This window comes from Pongo abelii, chromosome 20 (assembly GCF_028885655.2).
Source record: "Pongo abelii isolate AG06213 chromosome 20, NHGRI_mPonAbe1-v2.0_pri, whole genome shotgun sequence".
NCBI lineage: Eukaryota > Metazoa > Chordata > Mammalia > Primates > Hominidae > Pongo > Pongo abelii.
In genome coordinates this window covers 19,923,205-19,936,735 of record NC_072005.2, presented here as the reverse complement: position 1 = coordinate 19,936,735, position 13,531 = coordinate 19,923,205, and the positions used below count along the sequence as shown (strand labels likewise).

The 13,531-nt window shown below is 46.8% G+C and overlaps 1 long non-coding RNA gene across 2 annotated transcripts; it reads left to right on the top strand.

Annotated features, from left to right (window-relative positions):
• LOC134760633 (uncharacterized) lies at nucleotides 1–7,885 on the top strand. Of its 2 annotated transcripts, none has more exons than XR_010138449.1 (2): nucleotides 1–2,538; nucleotides 3,393–7,885. It is a non-coding gene; the product is annotated as an uncharacterized LOC134760633 (long non-coding RNA). The 2 variants fall into 2 exon arrangements; XR_010138448.1 differs by having other exon boundaries at nucleotides 3,375–7,885.
• Nucleotides 7,886–13,531: the final 5,646 nt, after the last annotated feature.

The following is a 13,531-nucleotide window of genomic DNA, read 5'->3' as shown; positions in this document are numbered from 1 at the left end:
GTCTCACTGTTTCCCAGGCTGGAGTGCAGTGGCACGATCTCAGCTCATTGCAACCTCCACCTCCTGGGTTGAAGCAATTCTCCTGCCTCAGCCTCCCAAGTAGCTGGGATTACAGTCACCCGCCACACCCGGCTAATTTTTGTATTTTTAGTAGAGATGGGGTTTTACCATGTTGGCCAGGCTGGAACTCCTGACCTCAAATGATCCTCCCACCTCAGCCGTCCAAAGTGCTGAGATTACAGGCATGAGCCACCGTGCCCAGCCTAACTGGGTGTTTCATAGAGCTAAAGGGTTTTTCATACAAAATTTTATTTTATCCATTTTAAGTGCACCATTCTGTGGCATGAATTATATTCATAATGTTAAACCATAACCATGCCAGGTGCACACCTGTAATCCCAGCACTTTGCGAGGTCAAGGCAGGAAGATCGCCTGCATCCAGGAGTTGGAGACCAGCCTGGGCAAAGGAGACCATCTCTACAAAAAAAAAAAAAAAAAAAAAAATTTAGCTGGGCCGGGCACAGTAGGTCATGCCTGTAATCCCAGCACTTTGGGTGGCCAAGGTGGATGGATCACTTGAGGTCAGGAGTAGAGACCAGCCTGGCCAACATGGTGAAACCCTGTCTCTACTAAAAATACAAAAATTAGCTGGGCGTGGTGGCAGGCACCTGTAATCCTAGCTACTCAGGAGGCTGAGACAGGAGAATCACTTAAACCTAGGAGGCAGAGGTTGCAGTGAGCCGAGATTGCACCATTGCGCTCCAGCCTAGGCAACAGGAGTGAAACTGCATCTCAAAAAAAAAAAAAAAAAAAAAAGGCCAGGCCCGGTGGCTCATGCCTGTAATCCCAGCACTTTGGGAGGTCAAGGTAGGCGGATCACAAGGTCCGGAGTTTGAGACCAGCCTGGCCCATCTCAACTAAACCCCATCTCAACTAAAACTACAAAAATTAGCCAGGTATGGTGGCGAACGCCTGTAGTCCCAGCTACTCAGGAGGCTGAGGCAGGAGACTCGCTTGAACCCAGGAGGCGGAGGTTGCAGTGAGCCGAGATGGTGCCACTGCACTCCAGCCTAGACAACAGAGTGAGACTCCATCTCAAAAAAAAATAAACAAATAAAAAAATTAGCTGGGCATGGTGGCGCACACCCATAGTCCCAGATACTCGGGATGTTGAGGCAGGAGGATCATTTGAGCCCCGGAGGTCAAGGCTGCAGTGAGCAGTGATCCTGCCACTGCACTCAGCCTGGGTGAGACCCAGTCTCAAAAGAGATAAGAAAAAGAGGCCAGGCGCGGTGGCTCATGCTTGTAATCCTACCACTTTGGGAGGCCAAGGCGGGCGGATCACAAGGTCAGGAGTTCGAGACCAGCCTGGCCAACATAGTGAAACCCTGTATCTACTAACTACAAAAAAAAAAAAAAATAGCCAGGCATGGTGGCCCATGCCTGTAGTCCCAGCTACTCAGGAGGCTGAAGCAGCAGAATCGCTTGAACCTGGGAGGTGGAGGTTGTAGTGAGCTGAGATCTTGCCACTGCACTCCAGCTTGGGCAACAGAGTGAGACTTCCTCTCAAAAAAATAAGAAAAAGAACTTTTGTGAAGTTGAAGAACTGGACAAACTGATATATTAATTTGTTAATACAAATTGAAACAGACACGGCCTTTGGAGGGGTGGGTGAGTGTTAATTGACAAGTTACCAAGGGGCTGATTCCTGAGTTAATGGACATAACTGATAGTTTGATAGTGCTGTTATATGCTGCAGGGTATATAAAGTTTTAAAAAGCTGTAAAGCCCTGCAGTTGATGGACACATTTCACTTTTTTTTTCTTATTTTTATTTTTTTTATTTTTGAGATAGTGTCTCACTGTGTCCCCCAGGCTGGAGTGCAGTGGCACAATCTCGGCTCACTGCAACCTCTGCGTCCCTGGTTCAAACAATTCTCCTGTCTCAGCCTCCCGAGTAGCTGGGATTACAGGTGCGTGCCACCACACCCGGCTAATTTTTTGTATTTTTAGTAGAGACAGGGTTTCGCTATGTTGGCCAGGCTGGTCTCGAACTCCTGGTCTCAAGTGATCCACCTGCCTCAGCCTCCCAAAGTGCTGGGATTACAAGTGTGAGCCACCACGGCCCAGCCTCATTTCACTATCTTTTAATTTCATATTAAGAACAAGAAAGAGGGGGAGAAGAATGATTACACAGCAATGGAGGCAGGCACATTGCATTTACAAATCCCACTGCCCAGTGAAAGCTGTATAACGGACCAATCCGGGATGCCTGTTGCTGGCTGGGTTCCAGGCAGAATGTTGAGGGTTATCTGGAATTTGTTGTAATACTGGGATCCAAGGTTACTGGGTAGAGTCCTGTGGTGGCTGCAGTGCCATGGAGGGGCTGTGATCCTCTGTGGAGCTGGGTTCTGGGCTGACCCTTGCAAACCTGGGCAAGGTGGTGGTGGAGCTGCTACCCCATGACCTGAGTCTGCAACTCACTTTCCACAGCCTCAAGGGGGCGACACTGGTGTGTCCACATCTCATCAGCTTATTGGTGGGTCTCCTGTGTTGTGTTTGTTTTGTTTTTGAGATGGAGTCTCGCTCTGTCGCCCAGGCTGGAGTGCAGTGGCGTGATCTTGGCTCACTGCAAACTCCGTCTCCCGGGTTCAAGTGATTCTCCTGCCTCAGCCTCCCGAGTAGCTGGGACTACAGACATGTGCCACCATGCCCGGCTAATTTTTTGTATTTTTAGTAGAGATGGGGTTTCAGCTTGATAGCTAGGATGGTCTTGATCTCCTGACCTTGTGATCCGCCCACCTCGGCCTCCCAAAGTGCTGAATTACAGGCATGAGCCACCATGACTGGCCATGTCTCCTGTTTTTATTGAGACTTGTTCAGTCTGTTAGGAGTCAACTTTATGGAAGACATGAAAAGCAGCTTGCGGAAGCCCTGGCTGCTCAGATTGAGGAGAAATGCCAACACTTGCCAAGCTCAAGTGCTGCCAAAAAAGAGTATGCAGAGAGGGAGGCATCTTTGGAGAATGCCAGGCTAGAGAAGGCATCTCTAAAAATACCCAGCCTTGGCTGGGCGCGGTGGCTCACACCTGTAATCCCAGCACTTTGGGAGGCCGAGGTGGGTGGATCACAAGATCAGGAGTTCAAGACCAGCCTGGCCAAGATGGTGAAACCCCGTTTCTACTAAAAATACAAAAATTAGCTGGGCGTGGTGGTGGGTGCCTATAATCCCAGCTACTCAGGAGGCTGAGGCAGAGAATTGCTTGAACCCAGGAGGCAGAGGTTGCAGTAAGCTGAGATCACACCACTGCACTCCAGCCTGGGTGACAGAGCGAGACTCTGTCTCAAAAAAAAAAAAAAAAAAAAAAAAAACCAGCCTTACAGATGCTTACAGAAAGATGAAGAGGATCAACTAGATGCTGATGAAATAATTAACTTCCCTGGTTCAAGAACTGCAAGAGGAGAGGTCCAAAATCTCCAAACAAGAAGAGGCAATGGAGGAGATGCTAAAAACACTGGAGTCCCCAGAAGAGGTCATAAGAGTCACTCCATCCCAAGGACCTTTTCCAAACCTGCCCAGAGGCAAAGAGCTGAGCCTTGTGGGTCCTGTCCCCACCAGCAGGTCAGAGCTTAGAGCAGCGCTATTCCCTCCCCTCCATTCAGGCCTCCTGAGCTTCCAGGCTGTGTTCACCCACTTCGATGGCATCTGAGGGTCATTGAGGCCAGCAGATCCCAGATCGGGGAGGCGCTTCTCCCTGGGCTGGGGTCCCTTCACCTCCACCAAACACATCAGTCAGCTCCTTCATGGCCAAATCCTCCAAGTCTAAAAATTGGACTTCCTGGAACACACCAAGAAATGTGGGACTTTTGCTTCACAGAAAGTTTGGATTCTCTTTCATTAGCAATGAAAAAAAAAATGCTGTCCTTGAGAGCCTAAAGAGGCTAATCTTTTGGGGGTTTTTGTTTTTCGTTTTACAGGGTCCCACTCTGTCGCCCAGGCTGGAGTGTGTCTTGGGTGCACCTAGCGAGAGCCAGTTTCGGGGGCAGTAAAGGAATTTACCAAGACAGCTGTAGGTAAAGAAAGGCAAGTTTAATAGAGAAAGTATGAAAATGCATTGCAAGTGCAACGGGCAGCACAGCAGAGAAGGAGCTGTCTGCCAAGAGGTGTGGGCTGGAGGGAAACTTTATAGGATCATGGGGGAGGTCATTGTGCCCCTGAGTTGTTTTGTGATTAGCTGTTTCTCAGAAGAATTGTTCATTGTTCTCCCCCACCTGGGGCCCCTTCCTTTTTGTTGTTTACTTATCTTAGCAGGACACCACGGAGTGCACCCAGCACTTCCGTTCCCAAGCCCACCATGTGTCTGGCCACCACTGGACTTTTTTTTTTTTTTTCAGGGGGATGGAGTCTCACTGTGTTGCCCAGGATGGAGTGTAGTGGCTCGATCTTGGCTCACTGCAACCTCCACCTTCCAGGTTCAAGAGATTCTCCTGCCTCAGCCTCCCCTAGTAGCTGAAGTTACAGGTGTGTGCCACCATGGCTGGCTAATTTTTTTGTATTTTTAGTAGAGATGGGGTTTCACTGTGTTGGCCAGGCTGGTCTTGCACTCCTGACCTCAGGTGATCTGCCTGCCTAGGCCTCCCAAAGTGCTGGGATAGGTGTGAGCCACCTGTGCCTTGCCTTCTTTTTTTTTTTTTTTTGTTTTATTTTGAGACAGAGTCTTGTTCTGTCACCCAGGCTGGAGTATAGTGGTGCGATCATGGATGATTGCAGCCTTGATCTCCTTGGCTCAAGCAATCCTCAGCCTCAGCCTCCCAAGTAGCTGGGCCTTACAGGTGTGCACCACCACACCTGGCTAATTTTTGTATTTTTTTATAGCAATGGGGTTTCACCGTGTTACCCAGGCTGGTCTCAAACTTCTGACCTCAAGCGATTTGCCTGCCTCAGCTTCCCAAAGTGCTGGGATTACAGGCGCAAGTCACAGCATCACCTGAGAAGAGACTTGAGACTGGGACCTTTTGTCACCAGAGTAGAAATGCCAAGTGCTCAGGAGGACATAAGGTAGAGGACTCAGAGGAGTGAACACAGCTGCCCCTGATGGGTTGACCAAGCTCTCACAAGGCCTGAGCCCTCTTATCAACTGGGCCTCTTCCTTGGCATATAACATCCACAGACTCAGCACAAATGATTTTCTCCACCTCTCCCCCAACATTCAATGATTTGAATGAGGCCAGGCACAGATTACACACCTGTAATCGCAGCTGACATTACAGGAGGCTGAGGCACGAGAATCACTTGAACTTGGGGGTCAAAAGTTGCAGTGAGCCGAGATCGAGACACTGCACTCCAGCCTGGGCAACAGAGCAGCGATACTCCGTCTCGAAAATAATAATAGTAGTTAAGTGTGTCCAATTTACTGATTTTGAACTTTAAGCAAGACTTTGTCTCAAAAAAATTGTGGAATATGCTGGACGCGGTGGCTCATGCCTGTAATCCCAGCACTTTAGGAGGCCGAGGTGGGTGGACCACTTGAGGGCAGGAGTTCAAGACCAGCCTGGCCAACATGGTGAAACACCATCTCTACTAAAAATACAAAAAAAAAATTAACCAGGTGTGGAGGCGCATGCCTGTAATCCCAGCTACTCAGGAGGCTGAGGCAGAAGAATCGCTTGAACCCGGGAGACAGAGATGGCAGTGAACCGAGATCACACCACTGTACTGCAGCCTGGGCAACAGAGCAAGACTGCATCTCAAAAAAAAAAAAAAAAAAAACCGGGGGTGGGGAGGATATAGCAAAAACAGTGCTTAGAGCTACATTTAGAGCATTGGATATATACATCAGAAAAGAAGAAATATTTAAATCAATAATGTAATCTTGGGCCAGTGCAGTGGCTCACGCCTGTAATCCCAGCACTTTGGGAGGCCGAGGCTGGTGGATCACGAGGTCAGGAGATCGAAACCATCCTGGCTAACACGGTGAAACCCCATCTCCACTAAAAATACAAAAAATTAGCCGGGCGTGGTGGCGGGCGCCTGTAGTCCCAGCTACTCCGGAGGCTGAGGCAGGAGAATGGCCTGAACCCGGGAGGCAGAGCTTGCAGTGAGCCGAGATTGCGCCACTACACTCCAGCCTGGGTGACAGAGCGAGACTCCGTTTCAAAAATAATAATAATAATAATGTAATCTTCCACCTTAAGAAACTAGAGAAGGCCGGGTGGGCGCGGCGGCTCACGCCTGTAATCCCAGCACTTTGAGAGGCCGAGGCAGGCAGATCACAAGGTCAAGAGTTAGAGACCAGCCTGACCAACATGGTGAAACCCCGTCTCTACTAAAAGTACAAAAATTAGCCGGGCATGGTGGCGGGCGCCTGTAATCCCAGCTACTCGGGAGGCTGGGGCAGAGAACCGCTTGAACTCAGGAGGCGGAGGTTGCAGTGAGCCAAGATCGCACCACTCCACTCCAGCCTGGGCAACAGGGCGAGACTCCATCTCAAAAAAAAAAAAAAAAAGAAAGCCGGGCGTGGTGGCTCACGCCTGTAATCTCAGTCCTTTGGGAGGCCAAGACGGGCAGATCACCTGAAGTCAGGAGTTCGAGACCAGCCTGACCAACATGGAGAAACCCCATCTCTACTAAAAATACAAAATTAGCCAGGCGTGGTGGCACATGCCTGTAATCCCAGCTACTCAGGAGGCTGAGGCAGGAGAATCACTTGAACCCGGGAGGCAGAGGTTGCGGTAAGCCGAGATCACGCCATTGCACTCCAGCCTGGGCAAAAAGAGTGGAACTCTGTCAAAAATAAAAAACTAGAGAGAAAAAGAGCAGTATAAACTTTTATCTGGCTAGGTGCAATGGCTCCACCTGTAATCCAAACACTTTAGGAGGCCAAGGCGGGTAGATCACTTAAGGACAGGAGTTCGAGACCAACCTCACCCATATATCAAAACCCCATCTGTACTAAAAATACAAAAAATTAGCAGGGAGTGATGGCTCAAGCCTGTCACCCCAGCTGCTCGGGAGGCTGAGGCATGAGAATTGCTTGAACCCAGGAGGTAGAGATTGCAGTGAGCCGAGAGCACACCATTGCACTCCAGCCTGGGCAACAAGAGCGAAACTCTGTATAGATAAGACAGATAGACAGACAGACAGATAGATAGATGATAGATAGATAGGTAGCCAACTGTGGTTGATAGAGCCTGTGGTCCTAGTTACTTGGAAGTCTGAGGCTGGAGGATCGCTTGAGCCCCGTTTGAGGCTACAGTGAGCCATCATCACGCCACCACACTCCAGATAGAGTGAGACCATCTCTAAAATAAAAAATAAGTTCCAATCCTTGAACACCCTGTTTAACTTATATTGGGCCACGTAAACTTATTTAAACTGGTGGGGTCTCAGAGTTCCCATTTCTTTGTAAGTGATAAAGATTTAGTATTTTTTTAAGAGACCAGGTCTCACTGTATTGCCCAGGCTAGTCACAAATTCAGGCCTCAAGTTATCCTCCTGCCTTAGAGGGCACAGGCACACACCACCACACCCAGCTAATTTAATTTTTTAAGATATGGGGTCTCTGGGACAGGTGTGGTGGCTCATGCCTGTAATCCCAGCACTTTCGGAGGCCAAGGCAGGCAGATCACCTGAGGTCAGGAGTTCCAGACCAGCCTGACCAACAGGGCAAAACCCCATCTCTACTAAAAATACAAAAATTAACTGGGCGTGATGGGAGGGGCCTGTAATTCCAACTACTCAGGAAGCTGAAGCACAAGAATTGCTTGAACCCAGGAGGTGGAAGTTGCAGTGAGCCGAGATCATGCCATTGCACTCCAGCCTGGGCGACAGAGTGAGACTCTATCTCAAAAAAAAAAAAAAAAACGATATGAGGTCTCATATCTTTATGAGTAGCTGTAGTCCCAGCTACTCTGGAGGTTGAGGCAGGAGAATCGCTTGAACCCGGGAGGCAGAGGTTGCAGTGAGCCAAGATTGCGCCATTGCACTCCAGCCTGGGTGACAAAGCGAGACTCCATCTCAAAAATATATATATATGTAAATATATATTTTTATTTATATTTATATATAAATATAAATATATAATTTATTTACACATAATATAGCAATATAATATATAACTATATAATTTATTTATATATTAATATAAAAATGTATTAATATTTAATATAAATAAAATATATTAATATTTAATATAATTAAAATATATATACACATATAAATATTATATATATTATATATATATATATAATGTATCATATGGGCCTTAGTCCCCAGGAGGGAGGGAAAGCAGTAGGGATGGAGTGCCGGTAGGGATAGAGTGCCAAGGGCCTGGGCTCTGCCTGTCTGGGGGAATCCGTTGGTGTCACTGGGACATTACTCGGGAGGGCTTGTGAGTTGGTTGTGTCTGCAGCTGTATGTGCAGTGACAAGGTCGTGATTTTGTTTGTCTGAAGGGCTATGTGTGTATGTCCATTTTATATATTTTTTATTATTTTATTTTGGAGACATAGTCTTGCTGTGTCCCAGGCTGGAGTGCAGTGGCACGATCTCAGCTCACCGCAACCTCTGCCTCCCAGGTTCAAGCGATTCTCCTGCCTCAGCCTCCCGAGTAGCTGGGATTACAGGTATGCGTCAAGACGCCTGGCTAATTTTTGTATTTTTAGTAGAGACAGGGTTTCGCCATGCTTGCTAGGCTGGTCTCGAACTCCTGACCTCAAGTGATCTGGCCGCCTCAGCCTCCCAAAGTGCTGGAATTGCAGGTGTGAGCCACCATGCCCAGCCCTTAATGATTTTTAAGCGTACGGATCAGTAATATCAACTATACTAACCTGGGGTTGCAACCAATCTCCAGAAAGTTTTCATCTTGCAAAACTGAAACTCTGTACCCACTGAATAATAGCTCCTCACTTCCCCCTCTCCTCCTTACCTGCTAGCAACTAATATTCGGTTTCTGATTTTATGAATTTGACAATTTTCCATGGATCATCTGTGTAGGATCACGCAGTATTTGTCTTTTAAGGACAGGCTTATTTCTGCATAATGTCCTCAAGTTTCATCCATGTTGTAGCATGTGAAAGGATGTCTTTTTATAAGGCTAAGGAATATTACATTGTTTGCATATACCATTTTTTTTTTTTTTTTTTTTTTTTTTTGAGGCAGGGTCTCCATTGCCCAGGCTCAAGCGCAGTGGCACAATCACAGCTCACCTCCTGGGGTCGACCTCCTGGGGTCAAGTGATCTGCCTGTCTTGGCTTCCCAAAGTGTAAGCCACTGCGCCCAACCAGTGTATCCTTAAAAATGAAGGGAGTCGTGGCCGGGCGCAGTGGCTCACGCCTATGATCCCAGCACTTTCGGAGGCCGAGGCTGGTGGATCACAAGGTCAGGAGTTAGAAACCAGCCTGGCCAACATGGTGAAACCCCATTTCTACTAAAAATACAAAAAATTAGCCAGGTATGGTGGAGCGTGCCTGTAATCCCAGCTACTCTGGAGCCTAAGGCAGGAGAATCCCTTGAACCCAGGAGGCGGAGTTTGCAGTGAGCCAAGATTGCACCATTGCACTCCAGCCTAAGTGACAGAGCAAGACTCTGTCTCAAAAAATAAAAAAAAAAATGAAGGGAGTCGTGGCTCACACCTGTAATCCCAGCACTTTGGGATGCTGAGGCAGGCAGATCATGAGGTCAGGAGTTCGAGACCAGCCTAGCCAACATAGTGAAACACTGTCTCTACTAAAAATACAAAAATTAGCTGGGCATGGTGGTGCACACCTGTAGTCCCAGCTACTCGGGAGGCTGAGTTAGGAGAATCACTTGAACCCAGGAAGCAGAGGTTACAGTTAGCCAAGATCATGCCAGTGTACTCCAGCCTGGGCGACAGAGCAAGACTCTGTGTCAAAGAATAGTAATAATAATAATGAAGGGAGTCTCTTGTAGGCAGCTTATAGTTCAGTAGTGTTTTTTATGGGTTTTAAAAATCTATTCAGCTACTCCATAAATTTTGACTGGAAATTTAATCCATTTACATTTAAAGTAATTGTTGGCCAAGCATGGTGTCTCACACTTGTAATCTCAGCACTTTGGGAGGTTGAGGCAGGCAGATCACTTGAGGTCACCAGACCAGCCTGGCCAACATGGTAAAATCCCGTCTCTACTAAAAATACAAAAATTAGCCAGGTGTGGTGGCATGTGCTTGTAACCCCAGCTACTCAGGAGGCTGAGGCAGGAGAATTGCTTGAACCTGGGAGGCAGAGGTTGCAGTAAGGTGAGATCATGCCACTGCACTCCATCCTGGGCAACAGAGCGAGAACCTGTCTCTAAATAAATAGAGGCCAGGCACGGTGGCTCACGCCTGTAATCCCAGCATTTTGGGAGGCAGAAGCGGGCAGATCACCTGACGTCAGGAGTTCGAGATCAGCCTGGCCAACAGGGTGAAACCCCGTCTCTACTAAAAATACAAAAATTAGCTCAGCGTGGTGGTAGGCACCTGTAATCCCAGCTACTCAGGAGGCTAAGGCAGGAGAATGGCGTGAACCAAGGAGGCGGAGGTTGCAGTGAGCTGAGATTGCGCCACTGCACTCCAACCTAGGCAACAGAGTGAGACTCTGTCTCAAAAAATAAAATAAAATAAAATAAAAAATAAAGTAATTGTTGATAGGTAAGACTTACTATTCCCATTTTAACTGTTTTCTCGCTGTTTTATAGATCCTTTGTTCCTTTCTTCCTCTTTCTGTCTCTCTGAGAGTTAATGATTTTCTGCTTTGATTCCTTTCTCTTTTGTGTATCTGCTATAGGTTTTCTCTTCTGGGCTACCATGAGGGTTACAAAAAGAATCTTAGCTATCGAAGTCTATTTTAAGCTAATAACAATTTAAGTGATTGCATACAAAGGCCCTGCAGTTTTACTCCGTCCCACCCCCCCACCCCCACAATATGGACATTTCATTTCATGAGTCTTACGTGAGAATTTTGACTTTTGAGTTAATGCTGGAATGAGTTAAGACTTTGGGTGACTATTGAGAAAGGATTATTGTATTCTGCAATATGAGAACATGAGATGTGGAGGCATAGGGGTGGAATTATATGGCTTAGATGTGTCCTCTCCAGATCTCTTGTTGAAATGTGATCTCCAGGCCGGGCGCAGTGGCTCACGCCTGTAATCCCAACACTTTGGAAGGCCAAGACGGGCGGATCAAGAGGTCAGGAGATGGAGACCAGCCTGACCAACATGGTGAAAACCTATCTCTACTAAAAATACAAAAATTAGCTGGGCGTAGTGGTGCGCCTGTAATCCCAGCTACTTGGGAGGCTGAGACAGGAGAATTGCTTGAACCCAGGAGGTGGAGGTTGCAGTGAGCCAAGATCGTGCCATTGTACTTCAGCATCGGCGACAGAGCAAACCTCCATCTCAAAAAAAGAAAAAAAAAAAAAAGAAATGTGATTCCCAGTGTTGGCTTGTTGGCTGTTGGGCCTAGTGGGAAGTATTGTACCATTGGGGCAGATCTGTCATGAATGGCCTAGCACCATCCCTTAGGGATAAGTGAATGCTCACTCAAGAGTCTGAAACCTCCCCTCTCCTACTTTTGCCATGTGACATACCTACTCCCACTTCACCTTCTGCCAAGAGTAAGAGCTCTGAGGCCTCACCAGAAACCCAGCAGATGTGATACCATGCTTCCTCTATAACCTGCAGAATCGTGAGCCAATGAATCTCTACTTTACAGATTACCCAGTGTCAGGCATTCCTTTACAGCAATGCAAAACTGACTAAAAACCACAGGATCTTTGGGAGGCTGAGGCAGGCAGATCACCTGAGGTCAGGAGTTCGAGACCAGCCTGGCCAACATGGTGAAACCTGATCTGTACTAAAAATACAAAAAATTAGCCAGGCGTGGTGGAGGGCACCTGTAATCCCAGCTACTTGGGAGGCTGAGGCAGAAGCATCACTTGAACCCAGGAGGCGGAGGTTGCAGTGAGCCAAGATTGAGCCACTGCACTCCAGCCTGGGTAAGAAGCACGAAACTTTGTTTCAAAAAAAAAAAAAAAAACAAAACGGGATCATCCCAATAAATGCAAAAAAGTTCAATAGCACTTGATGAAACAATAAATAATTAACAGAAGGGAACCTCTTCAAACTGAATTAAGGCATTTATTAAAAACCTGCAGCTAATACCATACTTGATCAGGAGACTAAATGCTTTCTCCATCAGATTAGATAAAAATATTGTCGTATCACAGGGCTGTCCTTAAGTCAAAATGAACCATCCAAATAATACTCAAATAATGACAAAGAGTAAAGGGCAAAAAATGGGAATGATTCACATGAGACAATACTCTATGGTAAACTTTACATACTGATAAATTGATACCAAGTCCTTATTAGCAAAGAAAATGGAGTAAACATTGTATCATGCCAAAAAGAGTAGTTTTCCCCATAAAAAAAAGTAGTTTTCCCCATAATAAAGGAAAGTGGAATACATATGATGGGTGAGGAATATGCAGAATCTGCCACATAACACCAGCAAGAAATCTCTATTAATAAAGACTCATGGGCCGGGCGCGGTGGCTCATTCCTGTAATCCCAGCACTTTGGGAGGCCAAGGTGGGGTGGATCACAAGGTCAGGAAATGAAGACCATTCTGGCCAGTACAATGAAACCCCGTCTCTACTAAAATACAAAAAATTAGCCAGGTATGTCGGCACGCGCCTGTAGTCTCAGCTACTCAGGAGGCTGAGGCAGGGGAATTACTTGAACCTGGGAGGTGGAGGTTGCAGTGAGCCAAGATCACGCCATTACACTTCAGCCTGGTGACAGAGCAAGACTCCGTCTCAAAAACAAAAGAAAACAAACAAAAATAGACTCATTTTGTAATGGCCCATTAATCACAGAACAATTAAACACTACATAAAAATTAAACCTGCTTACATATTAGAAATAAATTTCACTTCACCCACAGATCCAACACTCTTTAAAATGGATAGAAAAAAATTGAAAACTAAAATGGATAGAAAAAAATTTTATTAACTAACTTAGGATAAAAACACTTCCTATTAAACCTCAGGTACCACTGCTTAAAGAGTATCTATGGAATTCTCACGTTTCCTTGCAAAAGTGGAAACCCATAATCCAAAGATCCTTTTTAAGAATGAGCCACAGGGGCCGGGTGTGGTGTCTCGTGCCTATCATCTCAGCACTTTGGGAGGCTGAAGAGGGTGGATTCCTTGAGGTCAGGAGTTCAAGACCAGCCTGGCCAATGTGGAAAAACCCTGTTTCTACAAAAATACCAAAAATTTAGCTGGGCATGGTGGCGTGCGCCTGTAATCCCAGATGCTTCGGAGACTGAAGCAGGAGAATTGCTTGAACCCAGAAGTCAGAGGCTACAGTGAGCCAAGATTGTGCCACTGCACTCTAGCCTGGGCAACAGAGTAAGACTGTGTCTCGGAAAAAAAAAAAAAAAAAGGCCAGGCGCAGTGGCTCACACCTGTAATCTCAGCACTTTGGGAGGCTAAGGAGGGCAGATCACGAGGTCAGGAGTCTGAG